Source organism: Maniola hyperantus, chromosome 25 (genome assembly GCF_902806685.2).
Source record: "Maniola hyperantus chromosome 25, iAphHyp1.2, whole genome shotgun sequence".
NCBI lineage: Eukaryota > Metazoa > Arthropoda > Insecta > Lepidoptera > Nymphalidae > Maniola > Maniola hyperantus.
Window position 1 is genome coordinate 7,904,564 of NC_048560.1, and position 21,101 is coordinate 7,925,664.

At 38.7% G+C, this 21,101-nt stretch overlaps 1 protein-coding gene across 7 annotated transcripts in view; it reads right to left on the reverse strand.

Annotated features, from left to right (window-relative positions):
* nrm (neuromusculin) overlaps positions 1–16,541 on the reverse strand; it is a 506,208-nt gene extending 489,667 nt beyond the window's left edge. For all 7 annotated transcript variants that reach the window (XM_069507073.1, XM_069507071.1, XM_069507068.1 and 4 more), the window contains exon 1: positions 16,359–16,541. The gene's annotated coding sequence lies outside the window, so the exon portion shown is untranslated. The remainder of the gene's footprint in view (positions 1–16,358) is intronic.
* Positions 16,542–21,101: the final 4,560 nt, after the last annotated feature.

Consider the following 21,101-nt stretch of genomic DNA (forward strand, 5'->3'; position numbering starts at 1 on the left):
ATCCTGAAAAAGAATCGACTTTTAGGCGGCACGAAGTTCGCCGGGGGCGGGGGCGGGGGCGGAGCAGCTAGTACCTAACTTTTATAAATTCTAGTAATAAGTTTTCATCATAATTGTAAGATAATTTAAAATAATTGAGATGTTATTGTAAATAGTTGTAGGTAAAGTAGAATATAGATCCTACACACTTACCCTCTAACAAATAAACCTGGAATAGCGGTGGAATAGTTATACTCTGTTTTGTCTTTCTCTGTCATCAGTAATTTGACATTTGAAGGCAAAAGACAAAACAGAGTATAACTATTCCACCGCTATTCCAGGTTCCAGGTTTATTTGTTAGAGGGTTACACTTTTTTATTCAAACTTACAAAAATATGTAATATACATAGATATAGATAAATAAAATATATCTTTTGTGTTCATCGTAGTATCGTGAAAATTGATCTGATTTAAGCCGGGAGTTTCCGTCGGAGCTTATAGGATATTCAGTTCAATTGTAGACATAAGCATTTTATCCCGGGCTTGTTATCAGTCAATACCTACTGCAATGATACTACTATCTCTCAGTGGGTTTATACTTCTCGCCTTTATCTACACGTTTTCCTAAGACATTATCCTAGCAACATTTATTCTTTTGTAATAGATACAAGTTAGCTCTTGACTGCAATCTCACCTGGTGGTAAGTGATGATGCAGTCTAAGATTTAAGAGGGTTAACTTGGAAGAGGCGGGTTTTATTAGACCCATACCCCTTATCAGGTTCTACCACAGACCAACAAGTGGTTTTCTTTTTAAATAGAGATGCGAGCAAACGAGCAGGCGGGTCACCTGATGTTAAGTGATTACCACCGCCCATGAACATTTGCAGCACCAGAGGAACACGGCATCGTACCGGAACGCTAAGTCGCTTGACGGCATAGCTTTGCCGGTAGGGTGTAACGAGCCACAACCGTAGCCTCCGCCCAGACCAGACCAATGACAATTTATTATAGAAATTAAATAATTAGTTCGAACCCGGGACCTCCCGCTGATAGGACCACAGCTCTCACCACTGCGCCCGGGAGGTCGTCATTTTCATGAAAATGAATCTGATTTAAGCCGCGAGTTTTCGTTGAAGCTTAAGTATAGGATGAGTTCAATTGCAGACATATTATGAGCATTTTATCGGATTTGCGGGAAGAAAAGAATATGTACGTCATAATTATTTATATGTAATACGTATTATTAGAATTACGATTGGTTTAGGACTAACTTAACATTACGTAACCAGCTGCTCGTTTGCTCGCTATTATTTTTATTTTTAAAAACGCTCCTTCAAATCTGATATCAAATAGATGTAAGTAAAAATATTAGTCACTAAGTTCTGTGTAAAAAAAATATTGAAAACTAAAACCCTAATTATATATTTTATATTTATATGAACTTAGTATTTTTTCTTCTTTCATTTTGACATCCCACTTGAAACAATAGCAAAAACAATTTTTGGAGACCCCCATTTTTTTTGATTCCGTCAGATCGATTTTGTTCGTATAAAAAGTAGTCTATGTAATCCGGACCATAACAACAAATTAATTAACACCTCATTCATTGAAACCGGCTCAGTAGTTTAGCCGCTACAGTGGAACACACATACATACATACATGCCAAAATCATAACACTTCCTTTTGACTTTGTCGGGTAATAAAATGTTTTTGTAATCTCCGACGAAACTCCATTTATTAACCGACTTCAAAAAAGGAGGAGGTTCTCAAATCTTTTTTTCGAATCTAAAATTAGTTTGGAAGTTACAAAGGAACAAATAAACTTACATAAAACACTTCTGCACTTTAGTCGAGAAAATCAAAATTTATATCCATCTCTACAAAATCTAATTCTAGACTTTACTATTTACAGACTAGGTATTTATTCTCAGCGTAAGTTAGCCGCAAGTAAAATATCACTTAACACTTAAGTTGCTAAGCAAAGTGGCCGTTAAACGCCAAGTTACCTCGTGTTAAACTCTCCTAAGCTTTAACTGTCTACTGTACTGACTCTATCTTGTAGTTACTACGGATTTGCGTTACCCTGCATTCACACGTTCGTCATCGCCGAATGTCGTCGCAATCATCATCAACCGATACACGTCCACTGCTGGACATAGGTCTCTTGTAGCGACTCCCACACGCCACGGTCTTGGCGATGGAGAGAGCTATGCTTGGAGTTTCTCTACGTGATCAAATCAGAAATGAGGAGATCCGTAGGAGAACTAGAGTAACCGACATAGCTCAACGGGTTGCGCAGTTGGAGTGGCAATGGACAAGGCACATAGTTGGTAAAATCGATAGACGTTGGGGTCTCAAGTCGCACTGGACGACGCAGCGTTGAAAGACCCCGCACTAGGTGGACGGACGACATCAGACGAATCGCAGGGAGCCGCTGGATGGCGGCGGCGCAAGACCGTGGCGTGTGGAAGTCCCTACAAGAGACCTATGTCCAGCAGTGGACGTCTATCGGTTGACGATGATGATGAGTCATTCACCAAGTAAAACCCCGTGTAGTGTAGTAGTACAGAATTAGCTATTTGTTGTTACCACAAGAACAAGAATGATATCACTCGGTGCCGAAATAAAGCTAGCCGGCGTGTTCAAGGCGACACGTGTGACGTCACATCTATTGAGATATTTTTAGGGTTCCTTTGTAAAATAAGAAACCTGATTCATTCAGTACGTTTGTCCATCTATCAATCTGTCTGTGTGTTACAGCCGTTAAAAAAAAAATTAATATAAATCAAATATTTAAAAAATATTTTTATCAATTCAACTTTTACAAGTACTTTTGAATCGTCAAATGCATCTACCACTGGTTCGGAATGGACTTACTTACCGAGAAGAACCAACAAGAAACTCGGCGGTTGCTCTTTTCAAACATTTGATAACCCTTGTAGAGACTTCTACACGCCACGATCTTACGCCGCCGCATCCAGCGGCTCCCTGCGACTCGCTTGATGTCGTCTGTTCACCTAGTGGGGGTCCCAAACCAAATTCGAGAGTCGAAATACTTCCGCGTTACAGTAAACTGGATCTTAATAGCCTTGTTTTAAAGCTCAAGCTTGTCTACACTTATACAGCCAGCGCTCCAAGCGGAAACATTGCGAAATTAAAATCAGTGGCATTGAATATTTGACTTCAATTCAAGGCTGTTTAGGTCCATTTCACTGTAGTATTTCGACTCTCGAATTTGGTTTGGTTTGGTGATACGTAAAATCTTGTACTACGGGTACTGAGCTTTCTTATGAGGCCCATAGTTAGCGACCATGTCTCGGATCCATATGTTAACAACCTACAACCCTTTGCTATGTAGTCTAGTCCCCTAACCGCTCAACCATCGCCCCTCTAATGAAATGAATAATCCCAACATAATTGTACCCCAAAATAACTGCTACACTTTCTCAAAAAGCGCATTTGCATTTGGTGTTAAAATTTTTAATCATTTACCACTCAATATTAAAAAAACAGAAGGCAATATGTTTAAAAATAAATTAAGAAATTGGTTAATAATTAGTAAGGCCTTTTATAATGTTAATGAGTATTTTTATGAAAATTATTGATGTAAGTATAGTATGTAAGTACCTAGGTAGTGTTTTTTAGTTTAGTAAACAAAATAGTTAAAAATTGTAATATTTAAAAAAATATTGTATGTAACCAGTATTGCACGCCACAAAGTGGCAAACTGTTAGAACTTTATAACAAGTATAACACCTAATGTACCTACACAGTTAATGCAATAAAATTTATTCTATTCTCTATGTCAAAGTAATGTTTAGGAATTCCGCATTTCATTCCGCACGAGCGGTATCGGGGTCAAATGCTTATAAATACGCGTGCGGAATACGAAACTCCCACCGAGCTTTGTAGTTCAGGAGACGGCGGGAGAACTCATCACTACCAGATACCAGAGAAAAGGAAAGGTGACTGACTGTCTGACAGACTGAATGACTGATCTATCAACGCATAGCTCAAACTACTGGACGGATCGGGATGAAATTTGGCATGCAGATAGTTATTATGACGTAGGCGTCCGTTAAGAAAGGATTTTTGAAAATTCAACCCCTAAGGGGTGAAATAGGGGTTTGAAATTTGTGTAGTCCACGCGGACGAAGTCGCTATTTTTTTTTATTTTTTTTTAAAGAATATTAGCCATGTTAAATGACTAATATTCACCTTTCCTCTCCAACTAAGCGTCAAGCTTGTGCTAGGAGTAGGTACGACAATAGTGCAACGGGCGGGGTTTGAACCGTCGACCTTTTCGGTTTTCAGTCCACTCCTTTACCGGTTGAGCTATTGAGGCTCTTAATTATTACTAAAGTGTGTTTGTTGATTTCTTGGTTTATTAGCTGGTGCCTAACCCCCGACCCCCGAATAGGAGTTAGGCGTCTTGACCACTCGGTTGTCACCGTTAGGCGTCTTGACCACTCGGTTGTCACCGTTAGGCGTCTTGACCACTCGGTTGTCACCGTTAGGCGTCTTGACCACTCGGTTGTCACCGTTAGGCGTCTTGACCACTCGGTTGTCACCGTTATGGGATAATAATACCTAAAGGTATCGAACTACAAACGACAAAATACACCGCTATGGCTCGGATCTCGTCAAAACTTGTATACAGCATGAATCCTAAGCTTCCTAGTTATATTTAGCTGGTGTAGGAACTACAGTGTAAGCTGTAAGAGACCTTGTTAGAAGTTTAGATCGGTAACAAGCGGTGACGCGGCGCGGCGCTAGTGCGAGCGATAACAATTCAATAACAATGACATTACTAAAACGTGTGTTATGAGATTGTTATTCCACGTATATACTCACACCAATTTGATTACATAATTTATTGCATGACTAGCTTAAGCTCGCGACTTCGTCCGCGTGGACTACATAATTTCAAACCCTTATTTAACCCACTTAGGGGTGAACTTTCGAAAAATCCTTTCTTAGTGGATACCTGCCCTTTACAAATAACACACCCTCCAAACATGTCCCTAGGACCAGCAGTTTAGGCTGTGCGTTGATATATAAGTCAGTCAGTCAGTCAGGACTTTGAATTGTATATTTACAGACTAGCTTATTTCCGCGACCTTGCAAATGCCTAGAGTTGAAAGCCTTTGCCTAGAGTTGAATTAAAAAAAAGAAAGTCCATTGGCGGCAGATGTAAAATGGCGGCAAGAAAAGTGGGGGTTATTTATTTTATTCGAAGCAGAAGAGATTAGAATTTGGAATTACTACATTACTTCGTAGGCAACTGAATTCTGAAAACTGAACCGGTTGCCTCCACGCAACTTATATGTATATATATAGAGCAATATGTGTAGAGCTAATAAACACTAAACGTAACTTCATCCAGTAGTAAATCTCTAGAGATGACTGGCCGGGATTCAAACTCACGATCTTAAGTAAAAGTTGCCCTAACCATATTATATCTCTCTCATAACTACAATTAGATCTACAAAAATGATCGAGTGCCATAACGTGCAAGAAAGAATGTTAAGTTGTTTGAGAAAACACTATTTCAAAAGATAAGATAATAATCCAGCTTAAGTTTTATCTTAATAGAAAACCGTGAAAGAATCGCGGAGAGTTTAATGCGAATCTTCTAGTTCGAACACTTTTATTATTTCAACTAGGTTTCAACTTGGGTATGTTTGCACGCTTATTGAGTTTGCCAAAATAGTTATTACCCTTTAAATTTTAGTGACAACATGCCAAAAACATGAATTTAATGTGATAAAGTTAGTTATAATATTTGAAGCTCAGAGTCTATCCATACTTCCGAAGATACTTAATATTATAAATGCGAAAGTGTGTTTATCTGTCCCGACTACCGATTTAGATGAAATTCGGTACAGAGTTAGCTTACATCCCGGGGAAGGACATAGGCTACTTTTATCCCGGAAAGTCAAAGTTTCTTGACTGCGAAACATTTCGACAGTAGAGAACTATATGTAGCGTAGAAATTACGCACGTCGAACTATAAAACAAACACCATAAAAATTCTGTCAAAATAATGCAGTTTGGTCGGAGTTATGTGGGTTTTTTAAGTAATTAAATATCACTTCCTTTAACGGTGAAGGAAAATAGAGAAAGAAACCTGCATACCTGAGAGTTCTCCATAATGTTCTCAAAGGTGTGTGAAGTCTACCAATCCGCACATGGCCAGCGTGGTAGACTATGGTCAAACCCTTCTCACTCTGAGAAGAGACCCGTGCTCCGCAGTGAACCGGCGCGACGGCTCACTGCAGAGCACGGGTCATCGCCGTGATGGGTTGATCATGATGATGATGAATGCAGTTTGGAAGGTACTAACAAAGAAATTAACTGAAACATTAAATCATACTCCATTTGCTTTGTCCGATAAAATCTTCTTAACGTTCAAACTTCAAACTTTAAAAGAGTCATTTCAATTAACAATTAAACTTCGCCGCTTCTATTTCAAACGCGGATTGCATGCCATAACACCGTCCAACTTTATAGACCCCTATCTGCAAAGTAATAGTACCAAAAGTTAGTTCATTTTAAACTGGCCAGGTAATACATATTAAGTACTTACGGATAACGGATCTTGACCTATATCGCTTGCACTAGCGCCACACGTTATCTCTCAAGCAATTACGGTACTTATGTTTAAGAGATTAGAGTTTATAGTCGGATGAATATGGTATTAAAGTTGCAAGCGCCAGTATATGTTGTAGCTTTTGCTTGCGCTTTTGAGTATCATGGGTACTTGAAAAAGTTATATTATGTTGACCCATATGTTATTATTAACTCAGATATAGTTTGAAGAGGTGTACATAGTAAAAGTTGAGGTAACATGTAAATGAGAGCTTAAATTTTGATATCAGTTCATAACAAATCGACCTATATTAGGTATATACTTAGGTATTTAATAGATATAAACTTATCTTATTTTGAGGGTTCCGTACCGAAAGGGTGTCAGCGGGACCCTATTACTACGCCTCCGCTGTCCGTCCATCTGTCTGTCCGTTGGTCTGTCAGGGGCCTGTATGTCATGGAAGAGATCACTGGTAGTGATAAGGTCGCCCTTTGTTTCTTTGTCATAGTATTACGCAAAAAAGAAGTTTTAAATTAAATTAAATTAACATTGACTAGGCCTATATGGTTAAGTTTGGGTAAACACTAACCAATACCACGGGCAAGTCAAATAGCTTTTAATCAAAATAAAGTGATTTAATCGCTCGGTATATTTATATTTAATATCTATTTATTTGTGGCTCTAGGTCTCAGATTGGGAACACCACTGTGCCATCAGCACAGATGTCCGTGTGGAAAAGAGGTTGATAAATTTGGAATCCACGGACTCTCTTGCCAAAGGAGCTCCGGTAGGCTGTTTAGGCATGGCTCTCTTAACGATACAATTAAAAGAGCTCTTGCCACCATAAATATTCCTGCGCTCATTGAGCCGGCAGGGATTAGTCGGGATGATGGCAAGAGACCTGATGGATTGACGCTGGTTCCCTGGGAACGGGGACGGGCGCTAATGTGGGACGCAACTTGCGTTGACACATTGGCCCCGTGTCATATCAGGAAGACAGCATCAAGACCGGGAGCCGCAGCAGAAACAGCTGAAAACGGCAAGCGGCGCAAGTATGCCTCTCTTATAGAGAGTTACATTTTTGTGCCGTTTGCCGTGGAGACCCTGGGGCCATGGAGTCTTAGTGCTAAAAATTTTTTACGAGACATTTCACCGCGATTAATAGCCTCAACTGGTGACAGAAGGGCTGGCTCATTTTTTGCGCAGCGGATCAGCCTGGCTGTCCAGCGCGGAAATGCAGCCAGTATTCTTGGCACCATTCCACGCGGTCATGATTTATATAGTAATTAGATAAGGCTAGCTTTAAGTTTTATTGTATTTAAAAATCTATTTAAGTAATCTGTAAAAAATTGTAATCCTATTTGGCCTTATTTTCAGTCTGTTATTATGTAAAATTATATTGTATATATCGCTGTTGATTGCAAAAAATAAATAAAATAAAATAAAATAAAATAAAATGAGCCGGGGTCGCGGCGGGTCGGTATGAGCCGGGGTCGCCGCGGGTCGGTATGAGCCGGGGTCGCCGCGGGTCGGTATGAGCCGTGGTCGCCGCGGGTCGGTATGAGCCGGGGTCGCCGCGGGTCGGTATGAGCCGGGTCGCCGCGGGTCGGTATGAGCCGGGGTCGCCGCGGGTCGGTATGAGCCGGGGTCGCCGCGGGTCGGTATGAGCCGGGGTCGCCGCGGGTCGGTATGAGCGGGGTCGCCGCGGGTCGGTATGAGCCGGGGTCGCCGCGGGTCGGTATGAGCCGGGGTCGCCGCGGGTCGGTATGAGCCGGGGCCGCCGCGGGTCGGTATGAGCCGGGGTCGCCGCGGGTCGGTATGAGCCGGGGTCGCCGCGGGTCGGTATGAGCGGGGTCGCCGCGGGTCGGTATGAGCCGGGGTCGCCGCGGGTCGGTATGAGCCGGGGTCGCCGCGGGTCGGTATGAGCGGGGTCGCCGCGGGTCGGTATGAGCCGGGGTCGCCGCGGGTCGGTATGAGCCGGGGTCGCCGCGGGTCGGTATGAGCGGGGTCGCCGCGGGTCGGTATGAGCCGGGGTCGCCGCGGGTCGGTATGAGCCGGGGTCGCCGCGGGTCGGTATGAGCCGGGGTCGCCGCGGGTCGCGGTTGCGGTGGAAATAGTTTTAAATCAGTTTGTACCGACTTTTAAAACTTCGTATTACTCGGAGTAGTTTTAAAATTGTTCTCCACGCAAGTTCGGATTGTAAACTTTATGTTCTTCGATTGAGTCTGTACTCTGTAGTAGTAGTGTAGTAAAAAAAAATTGGCACGACTCGCTGTCGTTAAAGTTCGATAGCTTACTACAACTGTTGGAAACCAAATTGAATATAAAAAAATGTTTCTTTTTTTTAATCAAACAGGAATAGTAAAAACTAGCCAAGTGCGAGTCAGACTCGCACACTGAGGGTTCCGTATTACAATCGTATTTTATCGATATTTTGCATGATAAATCAAAAACTATTATACCTAAAAATAAATAAAAATCTGTTTTAGAATGTACAAGTGATGCCCTTTTATATGATACCCAACTTAATGTAGTTATCTTACTTTGAAAGTTGATTTTCATGAACACATTTTAATCTTTTTTTGTGAAGTTAGTACAAATTCACAGTTTTCGAATTTTTTCCCTTACTATCCGGTGCTCCGTTGCGACGTTATTGAAAGGCAAACTAAACAAACTAATAAATCAACAAACAAACACACTTTCGCATTAATAATATTATGGGTAGTGATGCTAACTAGCTCATCATGATGCTCCAGCAAAGATTTAAATTTAAACGCATCACACGATCGCATCCCGAGCGGATGAATCGTTGACCTAATTCTAATGTAAACTAAATATTTCTGTTTGTATTCTACCCAGTCTACCTACTACATACTACGTATATTATGTGTATTTACTTTATTTAATTAGTACACCCCTTCCGCTTTCTTTAATTTTTATAATATCCTCTACCCTAAGGTTGCCTGGAAGAGATCGCTATTTTAGCGATAAGGCCGCCTATTGTACATGCTGTATTTGTTATATGTCTATTGTTTTTGTTTTGGTGTACAATAAAGCATATTTTACTTTTACTTTACTTTACAATACGTCAATGGCCAGCACCGAAACATTCGACTCGCGGACTTATCGTTTTGCCTTCTTGTTTTTCCATAGATTTTCAATATACCTACGACTAGATTTGTGGCGTGGCGAGCCTAGAATCACAGGGTCTTTGAAGGGAGATTCTAGGTTCGATTCCCGCCTTAAGATGATACCTGCGACTTCGTCCGCGTGGATTAAGGGTATAAACCTTGAAGACGTTCGATGTCGTCTGTCCCCCACTGGGACACACGACATCGAACGAGTCGCAGGGAGCCGCTGGATTCAGGCGGCACAAGATCGTGGCGTGTGATGATGATGATGATGATAATATTAGCTCATCAATCACATTTTAATCAAAACCTCTCTTAAATTAGAAATATTTTTAAATCAAACCTTTATTTACCCGAATCAATATTTATAGTAAATCTTCTTTTGAAAAAACAAATCCTTCACAAATACTTTCATCAAAAACACTACACAAAAGGTATCTTAAGGCGAAAATCGTAAAGCTTTAATATTCCTATATTTAAGAATCATCTTCAGCTAGGCGTTTTAATTCTGACCCAAATCTACAGCCTTGCACGTAGGGTTGCCACCTGCATTCATTTAAATCAATTTTATAATTAACTAGATGATGCCCGCGACTTCGTCCGCTTAGATTTAGGTTTTTAAAATTCCCGTGGGAACTCTTTAATTTTCCGGGATCAAAAGAAGCATATGTCCTTCCCCGGGATACAAGCTATCTCCATACCAAATTTCATCAAAATCGGTTAAACAGATGGGCCGTGAAAAGCTAGCAGACAGACAGACCAACTTTCGCATTTATAATATTAGTATGGATGAGAGCGACGCCTCATATTATAAAAATTAAACCCTTGAGGGGTTTCAAATTATCACCAGTACCTACCTTATTACTTTAAAATGATACCCAATTTGAATAAATTTTGATTTGATACGAAAACATTTTTTTTTAGGAGACAGCCCTACTTGAAAGTCCTTATACCAACATTTTTTTGAAGATGAATGAGGTAAATAAAGGGAATTCTTCGACTAATATTAAAATGCCTTTCAAAATAATAGGTGTAATCTGCCTTAATATCTATTTATACTAAATACGGGGTGAATCAGTGAAGGAAAACATCGTGAGGAAATCTGCAGGCTTGAAGTACTTCATAATGTTCTCAAGGGTACCCAGCGAGCGTGGCAGACTTGGCCAAACGCCGTTGGGTTGATGATGATAATGATGATTTCAATTTGGACCAACAAATTCCTGAAAGGCCGGCAACGCATTAGGAGTTCCTCTGGTGCTGCAAATGTTCATTGGCGGCGGTAATCACTTAACAGCAGGTGACCCGCCTGCTCGCTATTTCTATTTTTTTTTTAAAGTATGGATTTGAAGCCGCGACTTTTCATGCATTCTAACTACTAAGCTACCACGGTTCTAAGCACTTAACCCAAAAAGATATACATGTATATGAACAAAAAGATGTACATGTATATGAACAAAAAGATGTACATGTATATGAACAAAAAGATGTACATGTATATGAACAAAAAGATGTACATGTATATGAACAAAAAGATGTACATGTATATGAACAAAAAGATGTACATGTATATTGTATATGAACAAAAAGGCCATCTCGCCGCGTTGTAACATTAATCTCAATAACATTTGAGCGCGACCCCGTCCGTCTGTTTCACTTTCTATTAGAGACATCGATCCTAACACTAATAGCTAGTCTATTGTTGTTTAGACCTATATTTTAGAGTTAATCAAAATAAAAGGTTATTTGAGTAGATCCCGTTACATTGTCGCATTGAGGAAAGGTAGGGGGGAAGATGGGCAAAAAGGAGTGAAACTAGACAATAAATAATTATCGTCACAAAATAGAAAAAACCGGCCAAGTGCGAATCAGACTCGCGCACTGAGGGTTCCGTGTATAGGAGAAAAAATAGCACACTTTGGAATTTGTGCTGTTTTGGCTTATTTAAATAAATATTTTATATTAATAAGTCAAATATTAATATTTGAATAAATAAAGTAACAAAATTTCATAAACGGGATTCCGTTAGTTATAATTTACTAGCTTATGCCCGTAACTTTGTCCGCGAACACTACACATGCTTTCAAAAATGATTTCTTAGCGGATGTGTACGTCATTCACATTAATAGTTATCTGCACTGCACTGCACTGCACTGCACTGCATGCCAAACAGCCCCATCCGTAAAGCAGTTTGAGCTGTGCGTTGATAGATCGATAAAGTGCCAAAAAGAGGGTGAAGAGGGATCACAAATAGTTGATAAGAAAACTAATAAATTAATAATGAACAAAAAACATAAAAATGCTTCCAGCAATAACCTTTTGCAGTTGTGTCAAAAATATAGAAATTACAAAAAGTAAAAACAAACTTTCAAATTGGCTATAAGCAAGGCGCATACATCGTGAAATTACAGAACTTATTGGCATGAAATATATATAGTATATGTATTGGTAACACGAATTACGTCACATGTAGGACTTTGTGCGCCGCGCAATTTCCTAAAGTGCTGTGTATTTTGCATTTAAATCATGTCATACAGCCGTTAACAGGTTTTGGATCTGACTAATTTGTGAGTAGCTCACGTCAAACTCATTATTTTGACTAATTTCTTAAACTGGACATTTTAAGTTAAGATTTTTATATAAGCCTGTGAAGATGATATTGCTAGAGGCTCAATTTGAATGCCATAAGCCTCCTTTGTCGTATTAGTTTACAAATTGCGAAAAACCAAATTAAATAAGTAAAAGTATAAATATATATATTACGTATATTTTGACATGTCAAGAGCATACAATAGGAGGGAAGCGTGCAACATATCAGTTACACGACGTCATAACAACGCTACCAACGCTATTTTACATATAAATATTTACGTTTCAGATCCATGTCAATGTTACTGAGGGGTACGGTTATTAATATTTAATATTTACATACATTACATTCAGTGGCGTGCACAAGGTTTAAAGCCAGGGTAGGCACTAGTTAAGTAAGAGCCTGTTTACTGGCAGGTCATTATGAAAAATATGCATTGAGCTATTCAACTGGGGTAAGCAGTGCATTTATGCCTCTATGACCTGCACGCCACTGATTACATTATATTAATCTATTAAATATATAAAAGGAAAAGCTGACTGACTAACTGACTGATCTATCAAAGCACAGCTCAAATTACTGAACGGAGCGGGTTTTTTGGCATGCAGAAGGAATTTTGAAAATTCCACTCCTTGTACATTATGGTAACATAAATATTTACGTTTCAGATCCATGTCAATGTTACTGAGGGGTGCGGTTATTAATATTTAATATTTATACATAATTATTGTGTAAAACTCCGGGTTTCATTTGTATATTTAGGCTCTCGAATAATAACGCCACCGTGAGACATCGCAGAGGTCTGCATCCTTACCCCCCGTTCCCACTTGTCGGCTGTCGAGCCCGGATTTAATTCGGATGTTCCAGTGGCAGAACATTTTATATGATGGGTCACACCCCGATCCCACTTGTCGTCTGTCTGAAAGCTGAAAGTTGTGGATGTTTGCTTGCATCATGGTGGCTTTGGGAGATAACAGGTAATAAAGATGTAAAAAACCTTATACCAAAGTATAAACTCTAATTTCTTTATATTTTCTTCGCTCAAATCACTATTATTTATATTATTGATTACAGTTTTATTATAAGTATTGATAATTCTTACTTACTTCTGAAAAACTTACAAGATCGCTTTATAATATTAGTGTAGTTGAACTTTTAATTTATTATAAACTAGCTTATGCCTTCGATTTCCTCTGCGAGGACTTTCAAACCCTTGGGGTTGAATTTTCTAAAATCCTTTTGTAACGTACTGAACACTTAGCACTGGCGGGTAAGTAGGTATATCTAACAAGGTACGTGCGACTACTTAAACTTAAAGACTGATTCAAATTAAGGTCCACTTTATTGTCCACTTTTAGAATAATCACAATTAATATTAATATCTTCAATTTACTAAATACACTTAACACTTATAATATTCACTATTCACTTAAGAGCGTTCACTGTTCTGATTCGCACTCTTTCCACTGTAATACAAAACTTGCCGCGTCGTCGAATTCGTCCGCTTATACCTTTCTTAGTGGATGTCTACGTCATAATAGCTATCCGCATGCCAAACAGCCTGATTCGTCCGGTCAGACAGTCACGTTTTCCATTTATATGTATATTTAGAAATCAAATTTTTACGAATCCTGGATCAAGGCATGTATAGGTAAAAAAGAATAAGAAGGTACCTATTGGTATTTTCTTCTATTTCACAGAAAGTATTTACATTTCCAAAACATATTATTTGTCTAGACTCAAGACAACGCTCATATGAAATTTAAATGAAAATACGAGGAGTGGAGGACAGAATAAATTCATATAAACTAATATGACGTCACTAGGCGCCATATGACCTATTACTGATCACATTACTTCAGGACTTGGAAAATTTGGTGGAAATTTATAGTTGTTGGTTTGTTAGTTTGTCCTTCAATCACGTCGCAACGGAGCCACAGATTAACGCTAGTTTTTGTATGGTACCTACTACTTATAGTTTAGGACCTGGAGAGTTACATTGGCCACTTTTTAGCCCGGAAAATCAGAGTCCCACGGGATTTTAAAACCTAAATCCACGCGGATGAAGTCACGGGCATAAGTTAGTTTTATATAAAATACTAGATGATGCCCGCGGCTTCGTCCGCGTGGATTGAGGTTTTTAAAATCTCGTGGGAACTCTTTAATTTTCCGGGATAAAAACTAGCCTATGTCCTTCTACGGGATGGAAGCTAACTGTAAATTCCAAATTTCATCAAAATCGGTTAAACTGTTGGGCCGTCATAAGCTAGCAGAGTGCAGACAGACAGACAGACACGCTTTCGCATTTATAATATTAGTATGGATAATCAGTACCCTTATTATAAATGCGAAAGTGTGTTTGTTTGTTGGTTTATTGGTTTGTTGGTTTGTCGCAACGGTGCTTGACGTAATTTATTGCATGGGTATAGATAAAGACCTGGAGAGTGACACATGCTACTTTTTAAACCGGAAAATCAAAAAGTTCCCATGGGATTTTAAAAACTTAATCCCACGCGGACGAAGTCACGGGCATCAGCTAATAATTTAATAAAAGATTTTTTTACATGGAAGTAGTGATATAATGCGTGAGTGACGTCATCACGCAATAAAGGCCGGTTTTCGGCATTATCATTGTAATTGTAAGTCTCTCTTATCTATAAGATGTTTTTGAATATTCAGGAAATAAGATTGTTTTCTATATTTTTGTTTTGTTTCCAAAACAATAAATGTTAAAAGAGCAATCTTTGATCGCGAAACTGAGAAATTTAATTAGAAAGCTTTAGCTCTCGGCAGAAAGCTTAGGGGGAAATTTATTTTCTTTATTTCAGTTTCGTAATTAAATCCTCTCTAAAAGTTAAGTTCATCATCATGATCAACCCATCGCCGGCTCACTACAGAGCACGGGTCTCCTCTCAGAGTGAGAAGGAGTTTGGCATACTCTACCACGTTGGCCATGTGCGGATTGCTAGACTTCACACACCTTTGAGAACATTATGGAGAACTTTCAGGCATGCAGGTTTCCTCACGATGTTTTCCATATTTGATTACTTAAAACGCACGTAACTCCGAAAAGTTAGAGGTGTGTGCCTGGGATCGAACCCCCGACCCCCTTATTGTTATTTAATACTAGAGATCCGCCCCTGCTTCGCACGGGTAGCTTATTACAATGTTCGTCGGGATCTCTATTTTTTTTAAGTATCTCTATGTCACTCAGGAATAATGTATGCTATTTCTACTGGACTGGTAGAAGAATTTTCAAAATCGGTTCAGTAGTTCCAGAGAATTACTTCCTAGAACATAACTTAAAACTTATTTAACTTCCCAATAATTTAAGTATAGATAATTAAATTAAGATGCAAGAATAGCCCAACTTGTCATAAATTCGGCATTGCCCTTTGTTTCCTTGTCCCCTATTAGGATGCCCCAATTAAACAAAGGCGTAATCGAAAAAATTAAATTTTACAGAAGATAAATAAAAAAGAAATTAAAATTGATTGCCTCCTTTGCGACGTCCATCTGGCTTCAGATTAAATATATTACATATTATATATTATTATATTACCTATTATTGTTACATATACCTACTGTACATTGAACAAAGTTTATGTATATATTGTTATATATACATAAACTTTGTTCCTTTAATTTTCGCTAAAGTTATATTGTATATTTATATATTAACTGACTTAAAATATATATTTACTCGGTTGGAGCGTCGATTTATTTATTTAAAGTGTTGTTGGCATTCTTGAAATAGAAAACGTCAAATAGCCACTTAATAAAAGGTTTAAAACCATTTCAATATTCGGCCAAAAATATTTTTCTCGTAAACGTAGAATATAAGTAAGCTTTAAGCTTTCACGGAGAGGGAAAGGAAATTGATCATGTAAAACACAGCCAATATATTCGTTTCAAAAAATCCTTCTCTCGTATAATAAAGCAATCTTTTTCTCGGCAATGAAAAATTAATCGGCTGATAACTCAGTCCAGAATAACGTACGAAAATATGACTCAAACTTCCCATCTGTAACCACGCGTATGTGAAAATGCGTATAAAAATAGCTTACTTGCAAAATTGTGTTCCAAAACGCACACTACACTAGACACACATTAATAACACTCCATTGTATATAACACTGTCACACACATGAACCGCCAATTTTTTTTTTGATATTTTTGGTTGTATTATTTCGAATTGAGACAGTCGTAATATTCGTTTCGCACGCACGGCCGCACGTCCTATCGACAGGACGGTTCAACCGATACTAAAGCTCGAAGCTTTCGCCAGGGTTGGTGTGTGGGTGTGTGCGTGTATAGGGGTTGTTTCGCCCGTGTGTGCGTGCTCTTTAGGTCAACAGAATTCGGTAAAGACAGGCTTGAAGCACCATGCCCTATATTCGGATTCCTTTTTAAAAGTTCACTTCTTTTTAAGATTGTTACGAATATGAATGGTTTATGATGTTTGGAGAGTCTTATTTAAGAATATGTGCTTTATATAGTTTACTAGGTAGCGACCCGCCCGGCTTCGCACGGGTAGCTTTTTACATTAATTTTCCTATGGATCTGTAATTTTAAAAAATAGCGTATGTAACTAGGGAATAATGTAGCTTTCTATTAGTGAAAGAATTTTTGGAATCGGTATTGTAGTTTTTGAGTTTATTCGTTACATTAGTATTATTAGTTTTTGAGTTTATACGTTATATTAGTATAATAAAGACTAAAGAGGAAAGATTTGTATGTTTGTATTTGTATGTAGATTATAAACGATTGATAGGTATTTGCATATCTCATCTCTGGATCAAAACTATTTCAATTCAAAAACCTAGTTTTATAAGTAACCTCAATTTTCGACCTATGACTTGATTATGTAATGGGTAGGATCTATACTTACAAGAATAAAATTTTAGTAATTATGTTTTATAAACAATACTTTCATAAAAATCTTTTTTGTCAAATTTTAAAACCTTCTGGAAATTATTAAAAATCACCTTTTCTTAATTTCTGAAAAAGGTGATTTTTGAGTTGACCCAATTTTGATCTAGGGGCGCGATACTAAAAATACTTATTATAGTAACACATTTTACTGACAAAAAACGATATTCATTAAATTATTATGATAGGCGTAAGTCAAAAATAACTAATTTTTAGTATGTTTGTGACTAATTTTTATTAAGTAAGTACCTACCTATACCAACTTAATAAATCAAATCAAACCCAATCTAAATTCCATTAAAAAGAACTCAAATAGGTTAAAAAAGAGAAAAAAATAGTAATGTACTATTTAAAATTATTATTAAGTCAGTTAATTTATCAAAGCCCTAAATGTCAGTCTTGATCAATTTTTAGTTTAAATAAAGAAAAACATATTCAATTGTTTCTCCAATGCTTGTATTGAATCCACGCGGTATTGTATTTGCATGGCTAAAAGCTTTTATTATATTCAAATTAGTTGTTCGGTTTCTCATAGAATGTTGATAACTTTTATTATAACGGAGGATCTTTTGTCATTTATTATTATTTATTAGTAGCTTATGCTCGCGCCCTATATGCACTATTTCACCCCCTTAGAAGTTGAATTTTGAAAAATCCTTTCTTAGCGGATGCCTACGTCATAATAGCTATCTGCATGCCAAATTTCAGCCCGATCCGTCCAGTAGTTTGAGCTGTGCGTTGATAGATCAGTCAGTCAGTCATGCCACTTACACTACTAGATGATCAATGATAAACAACACAAATACAAAAGTCATAAAGTAATACTTAACAGAAGTACGCAACGAAACACACTAGCTATCTATTATATTGTCATTACCTATATTTTATGAATAACCTGTGATAGCCTAGTGGTTAGGACGTCTGCCTCCTAATCGTAGATTGGTAGTTCGATTCCGGGCACGCACATCTAACTTTTTGGAGTTATGTACGTTTTAAGTAATTACATAATAATTGCTTTGACGGTGAAGGAAAACATCGTGAGGAAACCTGCATGCCTGAGAGTTCTCCATAGTGTTCTCAAAGGTGTGTGATGTCTGTCAAACCGCACTTAGCCAGCGTGGTAGACTATGGCCAAAATCCTTCTCACGCTGAGAGGAGAGCTGTGCTCTGTAGTGAGCCGGCGATGGGTTGATCATGATGATGATATTATAAATGTGAAAGTGTGTTTGCTTGCGTGCCAAATAGAGTTCATACAATAATAAGAGCCTGTATAGAGTAATGAATAGATAGAGATGTGTCGATATGGCACGTTGCAATGCAAGTCGATATGTGGTCACCAGAGACCAGAGTGGCACATAGCACGTGTTTGTGGTCGCGATCAAATTTACTGTGTGCCAAATAGAGGCAAATAATACGTAAAAGCATGTACAGAACAGCAGTGAATTGAGATACAAAATAAACAAATGTCGTTGTGATACATTGCTCTGCAAGTCGATATGCGGTCAACAGAGTGGCACATAGCACGTACCTACTTGTGGTAGCGTTGCATGTTTAGTTTCTGTGTGCTAAATAGAGGCATAGGATATGTGAGAGCATGTATAGAGCATGTCAATATGGTACGTTGCAATGTAAGACGATATGCGGTCAGCAGAGTGGCACGTACCACATACTTACATGTTGTGATGAAATTAGCTGCGTGCCAAATAGAGGCAGAGAATACGTAAGAGCATGTATAGTAGTGAATAGAGAAGAAATTTCGATATGGCACATTGCAACGCGAGTCGACATGCGGTCAGCAGAGTGGCACATACTTACATGTGGTAGTCATGCAATTTCCTGCGTGCCAAATAGAGTCAAAGGATACAATATTATGTGAGAGCATGTAAAATGCAATTACAGTGAGATTCATCTACGAGTATGTGGTACGTTCAGTACAAGTGTACGTGTGCCGTGTGGTCACTGAAGAGTTGAGTGGCACATACCTGCCTCTGATAGCGTTTCTGTGTGCCAAAGAGAGGTAAATTCATGTATAGAGAGAGAAATGTCGATATGGCACGTTGCAATGCAAGTCGATATGCGCGCAACGCTAGCTGCTATTTTGTGGTAGTCGTGCAATTTGCGTGCCATTTCATTTAAAACGAAATATTATCACTCACTACTTAGCACGGGTCTGCTCTTACCATGAGAAGCGAGATGAAGAACTTCGTGAGGAAGCTGCATGCCGTAATATCCGTAATAAGTAGATACTTTCAATGATGTGTGAAGTCTACTTAATCCGTACTTGCCCAGCGTGGTGGACTATGGCCAAACCCTGCTCATTCTGAGACAATACTCATGATGATGAATGTTCTCAATGGTGTGTCTGCTAGTCCGCATTTAGCCAGCGTGGTGGACTGTGGGCAAACCCTACTCATTCTGAGAGGAGACCCAAGTTTAGTAGTGATCCGGCGGCGATATGTTGATGATGATGATGATGATATAACTTCCTATTCTATAAGAGAGGCCTTTGAATTCTATCCATAGCTTCTAGAACCAAAACCTTCTGACAAGGACCGCTGTTTATGTAAACGAGACAGCAATACATCGCGATCTCTATCTGCACCTGACGCATTACGTCACAACAGGTGCTAGAGGTCGTTAGGTTGACGTCACAGTGTAGATACACCCTCAATATACTTATTGATATACTGTTAAAGGTGAATTTCGACGTATGGAAGTTTTTTTGCATGTGGTTATAAGCAGATGGTTGGCGCGTGCGGTCAAGCGTAAAGGTTTTGTAAAAACGCGTGTGTTTTTAGTTTTTTTTTGCATCTACTTAACATAACGTAGACGGACGGACGAAAAGCTGGGTCGCTTTTTTTTAAATATTAGATTAAATATCTTTACGGGTAGGATTTGATACAAAGTCAAAGTCAAATTATTTATTCAGAACTAGCCGATGCCCGCGACTTCGTTGAATTAGGTTTTTTAAAAATCCCGTGGGAACTCTTTGATTTTCCGGGATAAAAGTAGCCTATGTCACTCCACGTCTTTAACTATACCCATGCAAAAAATCACGTCAAGCCATTGCACCCTTGCGACGTGATTGAAGGACACACCAACAAACCAAACCTACTTTGGCATTTATAATAAGGGTACTGATAGGTAACATGTTACGCTTATTGATAGTCAAAACCAAAATCCACGCGTACGAAGTCGCAGGCATCAGCTTGTTTTGAATAAATTATTTGAATTTTGAATTTTTGATTCTTTAGCGAGACCTAGGTTAGAGATCTCGTAAAAAAATTGCAAAGTTACCTTCACGATGGAAACTATAAAATATGGTCCAAAAAGAGAAATAATATCGGATTCTATTCAAAATGTTAATTCCCGTTTATGTAAGTAGTTAGCGACGGCGGATAGTTTAATTCGCGCCATGAATATTGTATGGCGGCTTAGGGCGCGTCCACACGCCTCGCTGACGCGTGATTAGTGATCTGACGCGCCTTTGTGATGTGGTTACGCCTTTATGAACTTACCACAAGTTCAATGGTGTAACGAATTTGAAATTTTAGAACACTAGCGTACCTATTTGCTCCCCGTTTTGATGCGTGGTAAATTAAATAATAATTAAAAACTAAACTACAAAATAAACTCAAATCAAATTTCAATTTAAACTTATGGTAATCAAAAACCGGTGAAGTGCGAGTCCGACTCACACGCGAAGCCTCACGAAGGGTCCCACACACAGATAAGGGACTCACACACGAAGCCTCACGAAGGGTCCCACACACAGATAAGGGACTCACACACGAAGCCTCACGAAGGGTCCCACACACAGATAAGGGACTCACACACGAAGCCTCACGAAGAGTTCTACACACAGATAAGGGACTCAC